This window comes from Dipodomys spectabilis, unplaced genomic scaffold, assembly GCF_019054845.1.
Source record: "Dipodomys spectabilis isolate Male_0828 unplaced genomic scaffold, ASM1905484v1 ptg000309l, whole genome shotgun sequence".
Lineage (NCBI taxonomy): Eukaryota > Metazoa > Chordata > Mammalia > Rodentia > Heteromyidae > Dipodomys > Dipodomys spectabilis.
Genome location: NW_024870986.1, coordinates 779661 through 792216, shown reverse-complemented (window position 1 = coordinate 792216; position 12556 = coordinate 779661). Strand labels below are relative to the sequence as shown.

The 12556-nt window shown below is 34.6% G+C and overlaps 1 pseudogene; it reads left to right on the top strand.

Moving 5' to 3' along the window:
- Window positions 1-12205: 12205 nt before the first annotated feature.
- LOC122127749 lies at window positions 12206-12305 on the top strand (annotated as a pseudogene).
- The last annotated feature ends 251 nt before the right edge of the window (window positions 12306-12556 follow it).

Below are 12556 nucleotides of genomic sequence, written 5' to 3'. Positions count from 1 at the left end.
TAGAGTACTATCTTGGAGGATAGGTGGGCAAGAAAGACAACTGTTCAGGGACAGAGTCCAGCCTCTGGGTTCAAGCCCCATAACTCAGACAAACTAAACAAACAAGCAAACAAAAACAACCCCCGATATTTCTTTGGGACTCTCCTTAAAGGAAACTGGTCTGAGAAGAGGCTGCTTGTGTGGATCATACTCACAGGATCCTGCTTTTTTGGAATTCTTATTGCTATGGAGAACTTAGGACCAGACTAAAGGAATTGATAACTGACTCCTGCAAAAAGAGAATCATCTCAGGGGTGAAATATCCATCCATAAGACACTTTTAAACCTCCATGTCTTTGATTCTTTGCAGCAGAACAATTTAAAAACAATGTTATTAGGGGCTGGGAATATGGTTCAGTGGTAGAGTACTTGCCTTGTATGCATGAAGCCCTGATTTCTCAGTACCACATAAACAGAAAAAGTCAGAAATGGCGCTGTGGTTCAAGTGGTAGAGCACTATCCTTGAGCTGAAGACCTGAGGGAGAGTGCCTAGGCCCAGAGTTAAGGCCACACAATTGGCAAAAACAAATACAAACTAACTAAAAAAACAACAATGTTAATTCCTTTTATTCTATGCTGGCCTTCACATGGCACATTATTATCTTTTGTAATACTCTCAACTAGAAGTTTACAGACAAGTTTATATGAATAAAAAACACACTGGAAAAAGCAAGGGACAGAGTTTCCTTCAAGCCTTGGGATTCTTTACTTGTACAGTAAAAAGGAATGCAGAAGTTAATTTGAACTCTATCATTCCTCTATGTTCAATTCCTCTCCTGGGCTGTTTCCACAAAGTCCAGTAACAATCATTGGTGCTTCTTGAGGTCTAAGGAATGTTTTCGGGCTTCATTGAACTAACACAAGGACACTTTTGGGCATGAGGTAACAGGTGTTTCAGAGACAACTTAGTAAAGAGAAAATATAAAATTTATATTGCTTATAAATACATTATCCATGAGTACATTTAGTTCAAATTTCATAATTGCTCTGCAAATTAAGCCAAATTTTAAATGGGAAGAAGGTCCTCAGATCATTCTTTTTTTGAGTATATGTGCTGTACATTATTTCCCTAGTGCACATGAGTTAACAGTAAGAGAAACATTTGCAATAATAGGAGAAAGAGAAGTACTGTGTTTAAGTATAAGGGTTCAATACACTATAGAAGACTACAAATAAGACAACATCGAAACAATAAAGCCAAGCCCAGTATGTAGATTTATGGGAGTGTTACTAAGTGGAACATGAAGTATGAGGCCTTTCCCTTTCTAAATCACGCTTGCTAATCACACAAATTTTTAAAAAGTAGAATGGAAGAATAATTCTGGTTCCAATTCAAGTCAACTATAAGGGCATGGATTTAACTGGAAAAAAAGTCCATCTTGAGAGAGCAGGGATTATAATAGTAATGAACTAGTGGCTAAGATCGCATTTATTTTTCTTTACTTGCATTTTGTTGTTGTTGGTGGTCTTGGCACTTGAACTCTGGGCCTGGGCGCTGTCTCTCTGCTATTCAGCTCAAGGCTACTGTTCTACCACTTGAGCCACAGTGCCACTTCCAGTTTTCTTGTAGTTAATTGGAGAAAAGGGTCTCTTGGACTTTCCTACCTGGGCTGGCTTTGAACCCCAATCCTCACATCTCTCCACCACCTTGCTTAAGATCACATTTCTAACAGTGTACACTCAGCATATGCAATGTGTATGTTCATCTATCTTTCTATGAAATTTTGAGTTAAAAATCTGAACTACAGCTTAGGCTTTTCACTCACAAAAATGTTTGTAGTTTAAAAGTTGATACTTCTGGAGAAGTAAAACCTAAAAATATAAAGGAGTCTGGGAAGTTCAGTTTGCATGCAGCCTGGGCCGAACACTCTTTGCCACACTACCAGCCAAAACCTGGATTGGAAGAATGTCTCAGGTGATAGAATACCAGTCATGAGCAAGATCGATGAATAAGAGCTTGAGGCTTTTGCATACATACATACAAACACACACATACACACAGAGGCACTTATATGTGCACACACAAATACATAAATGAAACAACTCTTACAATATTCAGAAAAGTTTTAAAAAAGCAATAGAAATACATCCTGAGTAAGAATTAAGAGATAAATTTTAATATTAGAAAGTCCTCAAGTGAACTTTCTTCAAAAAAGTTTGAGACTATTACATAGGTAGGGACGAGAGATAGTAAGAGAGTCAAGTAATTATTATTAAAAGGATCGAATGAATCAGAGATACCAGCAGGTGCATCTGAAAATGATCATATCCTGTGTCAAATTTAGAAGATCTTTGAAAATAGTACATAAACACTCTGAGCAGTCAGTCTACTGGATAATATCATTGGAGAAGTTCAGATTTGCTAGTCTATGTCTAGATTAAATAAACCAACAAACCATGGCAAGGCAATGTGATACAAGCCTGGAATTCTAGCACTCAGACTAAGGCAGGAGATTAGAGAGTAGAATTAAATAGCGATACCTTCCCTGGAACAGGTAGTATAATTTTGTCTAATAAAACATACCAAACAACAAGAAACGAATACACAGTTGCAAGTTTGGGCTAATTTTGTCATTATGTTTTGAAAAGTCAACTTTCCTATTGAAATGTAACTCGTGTATAATCTTCAGTTGTGTTTTAAATGCTCTCTTCATTACAGAATATTCCCAGATTCAAAATGGCTCATGATTACCACCCAAAATTTGAAAAAGTAAGTAAGCATCATTCTGTTGGATTCTAAAGAAATGAGGAAGGATTACAAAATCTTAAGTCTAGAGAAATAGCAAAGTTCATCAAATGCAGGACTTTGTAGATATTTCTAAATTAGAATTTAGAGTTAACATAAATATTTTAGGTTTTTTTTGTAATTTAATATTTTATAGGATACTACAAAATTCTTTTTAAGTAGAGGGTTTAATTGACAAATTCACAAATGTTTCTGGCATTCTATTTGCCTAGAATATGCTTTCAAACCAGTTATAATTAGATCTTAGTTAATAGATAATTCCAACAGTTCATGTATAAGATGATAATGTAAATAATCTAGACAGAGTTGCCAACAAATCAATATTAATTTATAAATATAGAAAAAAATGCAATTTTTGAGGGTTTTGTATGACATTGTCTGAAGAAAATAATTGTGTGACATCTTCTTTCTTCTACCTATATGTAACACAGGAAGCAAGTTCCTTAATTACGTGCCTCTGTATACAATGAGAAAAATGCTACATTTGGGATTTGTTTTTGTTTTATTGGTTTGTCCTAGGGCTTGAGATCTGGGCCTGGAAACTGTCTCTGAGCCTGTTTATCCTCAAGGATCGTGCACTACCACTTCAATCTCAGTGCCACTTGTGTCTGACTTTTTCTGAGTTTATTGGAGATTTCAACCATAATCTTCTGACCTTAGCATCCTGAATATCTGTGATAGTTTAAAAAAGTATAAAAATGAATAACATTTGCAAGTGATCTCATCTCAAGAATCTCACTAGGGGAAAAATGATGCAACCCAGTTTATTGTAGTATTCTTTCCAGAACAAGGAGAGCATCACATTATCAGAGGTGTAGTATTTTTCACAATAGAGATAAGATATTCATGATGTGAATTAAGGGAATTTTAAGGTGCACTTTTTAAGTTGGAAACTATTGGACTAGGATGACTTTATGGCATAAATCCTGGGATTGATGGTCATAGAAATAATAGCTTACTCTGATAAAATGTGCTTACTCTTGAAGAATTAATTACAGATGCTTCATAATTTTTTCCTCTACCAGAATGTGGCTATTTTTCTGTTGACTTCTCAATTTGTAACACTCCATTGGAAACTGCATCTATTGCAAAATTACATAACATGCAAACAGGTACTGTTTTGAATCTCTCAGATATGGAATGTTCAGAATTTGAAAATGAGTACCTATTAGTCATAGGAGTTTTGAGGAACACATATATTCTGTCCTCATAACAACTTATTTACTTTTAAAAGTTATGGGTTTCCATAGAATTAAACTGTTTTCGGTTTTAGTATGAGAAAGTACTAAATTTATTCTTTTTTCAAAATATTGGCAAGTTTATTGTGAAAATATTGTCTAGTTGGATAACATTCAAGTTGATGACTCTCTGATAAAAAAGGAGTAATCGATTCAAATTAGATGCCAAATAGTATTGATTTTTAAAAAGTTGCTACATGAAATACAGAATAATATTTACTATACAATACAGTGAAATTATATTTTATGCAGCTTATTTTTTAATTTAATTTTATTGTCAAATTGATGTACAATGGGGTTACAGTAATTGTGAGGTAGTGAATACATAACTTTTCAAACTTGTTACCCCCTTTCATTTTTCTCACAGTTTTCTTTCACCTCAATACTCCTCACAAGTTGTAATGTACATTTCCAACATATTGTCTTGTGAGTAATGCTATTGCATTGTCTTGCTCTTTGTCCTTTGTGTCGCCATTTTGTTGTTCCTGTTCCCTTCCCTAATTAAGGTAAATGTATACACAATACACAGGCTACCAAAATCAAATAGAGCCGGGGACAAACCATAGGGGGAAAACCCCAAAGAAAATAGAAATCATATAGTACATTAAAAACAACTGCAAAAAAAACTCTGTATTCATATCTTGGAGTTCATTTTGCTCAGCATCAGCTTATATGTTCATATATACACATAAAACCACTGGAAAATAATAGTTGCATGGACACTATATCATGTGAACAACATGTTACAGTTTTTGATATTAAAGGTTGAATTAGGATTGGGGAAAACGTGATTTTGATAAAGGAATTTCAAAAGAGTTTAAAAATTATGACAGGCATATTTTAAGTGTTCAAACTTTTTAACAACTTAGCCTATTAAGAAAATTGCCTGGGAAAATAGGCTTTCATCCAAAGAAACTATGGAGACTTAGTTGAGAGGGAGAAAAGTGGGTAAAAATTTAGCTCATTTTCACACTAAACAAACTTCAGAAACCTTACTGTAAATCCTGTAGGTTCCCTTGAGAATTGTCCTTACCCAGGAAATATACTCTCACTGTGTGAAATTCAAAGTTCTTAAAAAAACTTAGACATCAAAATTTGTGAATTGAACTTTAATTACCAAAATTATTCTTTGAAAAAGATAATTTGAGTCAAAATATTTAGGCAGAAAGTGCCCTCCAAAATGAAAGAAGGTATTGGGTTCACACTTTTCTGTTTGTAACATTTTCCCCAATGTCTTTGCACGTGAAGCACTGAAACACAGAAAAAAAATCTGATTGGATACTCCAATGATTACACATTTATAAGCAGCTCACAAAAATAATATCCTTATCAACATGAGGTAGTGAAGACTTCTCATTACATAAGCCAAAAAGTTTGGGATCAGAAAAGAATTGAGAAAATTGAAAGGGTAAGCAAACAATGTTCTTACAAGCCCTATCTAAGCATATTGACTTCAGCAGTGGAGGGAGGCCAGAAATTTTGATATAGATTGTCTTAATATTTTTGCTACCTAAAGTGATTATACAGAGCCTATATGGCTCACTACAATGCAGAATAGACTGAATGAAGACAGGAAAATAAATTCTGTGTTCAAATGAGGCAACTTCAAAGAGTTTTAAAAGAGAAAGAATGAAGATATAGCGGGGCAGGGTGAGGAGGAGATCTTTTAGTCTTTCAGCTTCACTGGACTTGAGGCCAAGAAACTGTGCTTAATTGGAAATTAGGCAAGAGCTAAGAGGAGGACATAGATTTAGGACATAGAAGCATTGTCCTTTGTAACAGACACTGTCACCCAAGGTATGGATCATTTAACTCTATTATTTTCCATACATCTTGCTGAGCAAATGCAAGACCAAGAGAAAAATAATCTATTGAAATAATTTTGCAAAGAATAACTTCACTGATCCTGATATGGTATGTAAGGAGAGACCTAAGAGAGAACATAAAAGTGGAGTATACTTTGGTTTCCTCTAAGCATCTTCTTAGCAAAATATATCTTTGAGGTTAGAAGTGATTGGACCAAAAAGTAGATGGAGTACTTATTTTTGTGGCACTTTAGACACAAGAAGACTTTCAATGTAAAAGAAAAAAAGTATAGCTAAATATTTGTGATCACAGCTTCTTGGACCAGTTGTTTGGAGACACAGTTTTACATTAGAATTTGTCCTCATTAACATAGACGTTGGGTTTTTGTGGCAACCAAATGCAAAGGTGAAGTTTAATGGGCTCTTTTAGACAAGTAAACAGCATGGTAGAAAAAATGTCAAATAATATTTAGTAAATTAGTTTGGTTAATTACTTTGCCAGAACAAAGAATGAAAGATATAATTCAAAATCACTTGACTTACATTCGTCAATACAATAAAGGCTTTATATGACAAACCTACAGCCAGCATTATACTCAATGGTGAAAAACTAAAGCCATTTCCTCTTAACTCAGGAACAAGACAAGGATGCCCACTCTCTCCACTTCTCTTCAATCTAATATTAGAATGCCTAGCTACAGCAATAAGACAAGATGCAGACATAAAGGGGATCCAAATAGGGAAAAAGAAATAAAACTCTCCTTCTTTGCAGATGACATGATCTTGTATTTAAAGAATCCCATAGACTCCACTCCCAAATTACTCAAGCTGATTCAAAACTTTGACAAAGTAGCAGGGTATAAAATTAACCCCCCAAAATCAATGGCTTTTCTCTATGCCAACAATGAGAAAAGTGTGTCTGAAATTAGGAAAGCAACTCCATTTGTAATAGCCCCACAAAAAATAAAATACCTAGGAATTAACTTAACTAAAGAAGTGAAGGACCTCTATGATGAAAACTTTAAAATCTTGAAAAAGGAAATCAACACAGAACTTAAAAAATGGCAAAACCTCCCATGCTCCTGGATTGGAAAGATTAACATCGTGAAAATGGCAATACTTCCCAAGGCTATCTACAAATTCAACGCAATACCTATCAAAATTCCAACCTCATTCTTCAAGGAAATAGAAGAGGCAATCCAAAAATTCATATGGAACAATAAAAGAGCCCGAATAGCAAAAACGCTCCTCAAAGGAAAGAACACTGCTGGAGGAATATCAATACCAAATTTCAAACTCTACTATAAAGCCATAGTAATCAAAACAGCTTGGTATTAGCATAAGAACAGACCTCAGGACCAATGGAATAGAATTGAAAACCCAGAAATAAACCTACAGACCTATAGCCATCTAATCTTCGATAAGGGAGCTAAAATAATAGAATGGAAGAAAGACTGCCTCTTCAGTAAATGGTGCTGGCAAAATTGGTTAACTACATGTAGAAAACTAAAGCTAGATCCTTACATATCACCCTGCACCGGAATCAACTCCAAATGGATCAAAGACCTTGAACTCAAAGCAGACACTGAAAATATTACAGGATGGAATAGGAGAAACCCTATGTCTCCTTGGCTCAGGCCGAAATTTTCTGAATAGAGACCCGGAAACACAACAAATCAAAGAAAGGTTGGACAAATAGGATTGCATAAAGTTGCAGATCTTCTGCAGGGCAAATGATATAGCTAGCAAGATCAATAGAAAGCCCACGGATTGGGAGAAGATCTTTAATAGCCATACAACGGACAAGGGTCTCATATCTAAAATATACTTGGAACTCAAAAAATTATATCCCCCAACAACAAATCCTCAAAGAAACAACTGCCCAATAAATAAGTGGGCGAAAGGCTTAAAGAGAAACTTCTCTGAAGAAGAAAGAAGGATGGCCAATAGACACATGAAGAAATGTTCAACATCCCTAGCCATAAAAGAAATGCAAATCAAAACAACATTGAGATAACACCTCATTCCAGTTAGAACGGCAAAAATCAAGAACTCTAACAACAAAAGATGCTGGAGGGGATGTGGACAGAAAGGAACCTTACTTCATTGTTGGTGGGAATGTAAACTTGTTCAACCACTTTGGAAAGCAGTATGGAGGTTCCTCAAAAGACTTCACATAGAACTCCCCTATGACCCACCAATCCCACTTTTGGGCATTTACCCAAATGTTTACAAACAAGACCACACTAAAGCTACCAGCACAACTATGTTTATTGCAGCATTATTTACCATAGCTAAGATATGGAACCAACCCAGATGCCCCTCAGTAGATGAATGGATCAAGAAAATGTGGTATATATACACAATGGAATTCTATGCCTCCATCAGAAAGAATGACATTGCCCGATTTGTTAGGAAATGGAAAAACTTGGAAAAAATTATATTAAGTGAAGTAAGCCAGGCCCAGAGAAACATAGGTCCCATGGTTTCCCTTATTTGCAATATCTAGTATATGTATGATTCAAGCGGAAAAGGTCATATAATGTGATGTCAGGAAAATGAACCCTTAGATATGTATTTTAATGTTTTTTTCTTTCATGCATATGTTTCTAAGGTATTTATAAGATTATCTCTTTGTTGCTTTGTGTATCCCTCCCCCACAGTATAACCCCTGCTTTCTCTATATTTGATGTCAGTATAACTTGTGGAGGACATGGGGAAAAACCAGTTGTTTAAGGAAACAGGTGGACCTGTTGCAACAATGAGAAGTACAAGTTGTCATGTCCAAAACGAGCTTTACAATGTCGGTGCGGGGCGGGGGGAACGGGCAGGAAGGAGAAGGATTGGGATTGGGGGGGAGGGGGAAGGCTGGGAAGGGATGTGAAGGGTAAACAAAGGAGGAGGCTGCAATGCTTGGTAAGAAATGTATGCATTATCCTACCCATGTAATTGTAACCCCTCTGTACAGTATGTCAACAAATAAAATAAAATAAAATTAAATTAAAAAAGAAAAAGAAAAAACAAAAGAAATCACTTGCCTTAAAAGTTTGACGAAAGAGTATTTAAGAGAGATGAAAGAAAACATAGAGGACGTTTCTGTCTCCAGTGGAGTAATGGGTTCTTGATATTGTTTCTCCCATTCTATCTTCACTAGCTATAAAGTGTGGCTGAGGACTGGATTATCCATTGCAGACAAAGAGAACTCACAGAAGAAAATATTTGCAGCAGATATAGGTGATTCATATCCTTAGACAATCTATTTAAATCTGTTCAAAATTCTCTGCTACCCAAAACTGCCCTCTTTGAACAGCTTTGTTTGCTTTCCCAAGACTACCTTTCATTAACTATTTAAAATTTTGAGTGGTCACATTCATCCTTTCTAGAGATTGCTGTTTGGTTGTGATTTTTGAGTGTTTTTGTTTTTTGTTGTGTTTTTTAACTAATTTTCAAAAGGTTTTGCAAGTGTATTACAATAAATATGTCCATCTAATTGTCCAATTCTCCTGGATCAGAGTGACTCCTTCTGTTATTCTCAACCAAACCCTTCTCCAAGATTTATTTCAGATTTACCACGTCCTTTATCACATGTGTACATTGAGTATTCTAGCTGTACTTGTCCCTTGTTCCATTTGTCATTCATTCTATGTCTTTACTATTATTCCTCTCTGGTTTCAACTTCCTGATAGTCATTCTGGTAAACTGTCTGTTAATATTTTGAAAGGTTTAAATACATTCCATGGAGTTTCAATCCTGAATATACTTGAACTGATGTCAGCTTATATTTCCATAATTTATTCATCTGAAATAACAATTTGCAAGACTGGAGACGTGAAGGACCTAGACATGATTTTATTCTCATCCATTTGGAAGATTAATCTTTATTCAACAAGAAAGTTTAAATATGGCTTAGAATATATTCCTAACTACAAAATTTTATAAATGGCTTTGTTAAAAGGTTTGTGATTATTTTATTTTACATGGGATAATATTTTCTACTACCTATAAGTTTTGGAAAAAGAAGAAAACCATGATTTACTACTATAGAGGAATATGATAGAAATAGAAGACAGATTTTATGTTTGTCACATCTCTGATGAGTACCCATATTCATGACTTTAAGTCATATTTCTTACTATGTTAGACAGATAGGGAAAACATAAAACAACATATGATAAAGCATCTATTTGTGACTTTTTAAAATGTACCTTATTAAGTGATAAAACTTACTATATTAGCTAGTGTTTGGGTTTGGATTATGGAAGGTTGTTCTATTTGACACATTTCTGGAAGGCACCTACTGAACAACACAAATGGTGGGTGGTACTATTTCTGCACTTTAATGAATGGTTGAAACTGCTTGGCATTAGTGCTGGAGAAATTAATCAACTCTATTGTAACTTGCACCCTAAACTTGAAAAATTTGTAATGTCACTATCGTCTACGTGTCAAATGTTATTTTGGTGAATGTGATTTTTAAAATATTATTTGAAAAGGAATCTGTTTTCAGGAGATTAAATGTAGGTTGTCATTTGTTTGTGAATGATAACATTTTTATACAACAGAACCAAGTTTTACTGAAGTACCAGTATTTTGAAGCATTAACGATCTTCTCAATTAATGTTTTTGTGAATTATATTTGACCTGAAGTCAAGTTTTCCTAGCCTTGGTAGACCAATTATGGATCTATCGTTCAGGAACTGTTTTTTTGGCCTACTTATGCTGGACTAACTCTTTCAGTAATCATTAGAAGAGGGGTATTAAAAATAATTTTGTGACATTTGTGATCTTGGTCACACATATGGTCTGGTCATTTTTTTGAAAGTTTGAATTGCTGTACTTTCTGTTAGATTTTGTGATCTCATCTTGCATTTTAAGTTGCATTGCATTTCACAATTGCATACTGCTAATTCTGGTGTCGTAAGGAATTGAGATGTATTTTCAATTACTTTCTGTTGACATGTTTCATGAGTCTAGGTGTGATATCTTGCCCTTGTTATCTGATGAAGCAGATAACTGGGACCTGGGATCCTAGTACCCATGGGTCCTGCAGAAGAGTAATACCTTTTAGATATCATATCAGAAAAATTGGGTATAATCATTGGGAAGGCTTCCGAAATTGGAGAAAAATATTTTGGCATCAGTGAATTAAAACAATAAACAGATCAGCAGGGTAAAGTCCCTTAAAGATTAGAGGAAAACAATAATTTTTTTTTAGAATGTGAATTCAGAAGACCAAGAACACTTAGAAGGTATCAAAAGTTTATACCGAAGACATTGAATTGATGCTTTTTATATTCTAATGTACATTCTAAACCTTATTATTTATATTCCAATCTATTTATATGTCAAATTATCAATTAATTCTAGTAAGTTTCACTGTGTGAAATAAAATATTAGCACGTATAAAGATAAAATATATAACTATATAATGTAAGAAAAAGGCACATGTTTTGCAATGTACTGTTGTGGTTGGGGCATCAAAAGCAACTGTGTTTTAAAGTATTGCTCCATTATTTCTACCTCAGTGTTTGGCAGAGTTGGACCTAAAGCTTTACCATTTGTAGATTTACATCCTAGAGGCAAGAGGAAACACTGTGATAAACATCACCAATTTAAGGCCTAATATCAAGGAGAAACATATAGACTTTTCTTGTAACTATGAAAATATTTGGTGAAAGAAAGGCAGTCGTGTAAATTCCTGCCTGGTTGGATGGTAGACTGGCCAGGACATTAGGTAATCATGCATGTGAAAACTTTTTCATCTTCTTGGCTTTAGCTACTTTTGAAATATTAGGTATAAGAAACAATTATATTTTGATAAAATACCTTCTAGTCTAAATGATTCTGTCTTAATTGTTCATCTCTCCATGATCCTTTTTAACTAAGATTAGTTTTGTTCCAGTAAGACAATCTATGCTGTCAGGGTAAGATATTCTGGTTGGTCTGTTGCTATATGAAAGAAGAGTAAATGGTCAGGTAGACATTTGTGCCAGTACGACCTCATTTAGGAAATTTTAAGCCCAGAAGTTTAGAAGTAACTATTAAGCAAGGCTTGCTTTGAATCCATTAGCTCCACAAAGCTAACTCAGTTGATAAATAAGTACTTGAAAAGCTATCACCTTTGGACCTAGCTATAAAGGCTTCAAAGTATGATCAAATTTAAAATGAAAAAAACTTGAAATTGTCATTGACAAAAAATTGCAAATGTGAGCAATCGACCAAACAATATGTTTTTTCCAATATACACAGAATTTTAGAGAATTAAGATCAATAGCATTTTTAGGAACAATAAGGTTTCCTGGTTACAAACAGTCAACCAAGGATATATGCCTGTATAAAGATTGCATCATTAACTACTTAAATTTACAGGATACTACATGCTTCAGCAGAACGTTTACCCAAATTACAACAATATAGAGATTATCATGGCATTTGCAAAAGGATGATATGAAAATTTGTGAAGAATTCAATATTTTTCATTCTTCAGAAGCAAGAAATGAAAAACAGTTATTAAAAAATTGATTACAAAAATACAAGTTGTTATGTCAAAAATGAACTTTACAACTTTGGTGCGGGGTGGGGGTAGTGGGGAGGATTGAGTGGGGGGGCAGGGGGAGGATGGGAAGGGATGGGAAGGGGAAACAAAGGAGGAGGCTACAATGCTTGATAAGAAATTTACTCATTATCTTGCCCATGTAATTGTAACCCCTCGGTACAGTATTTTCACA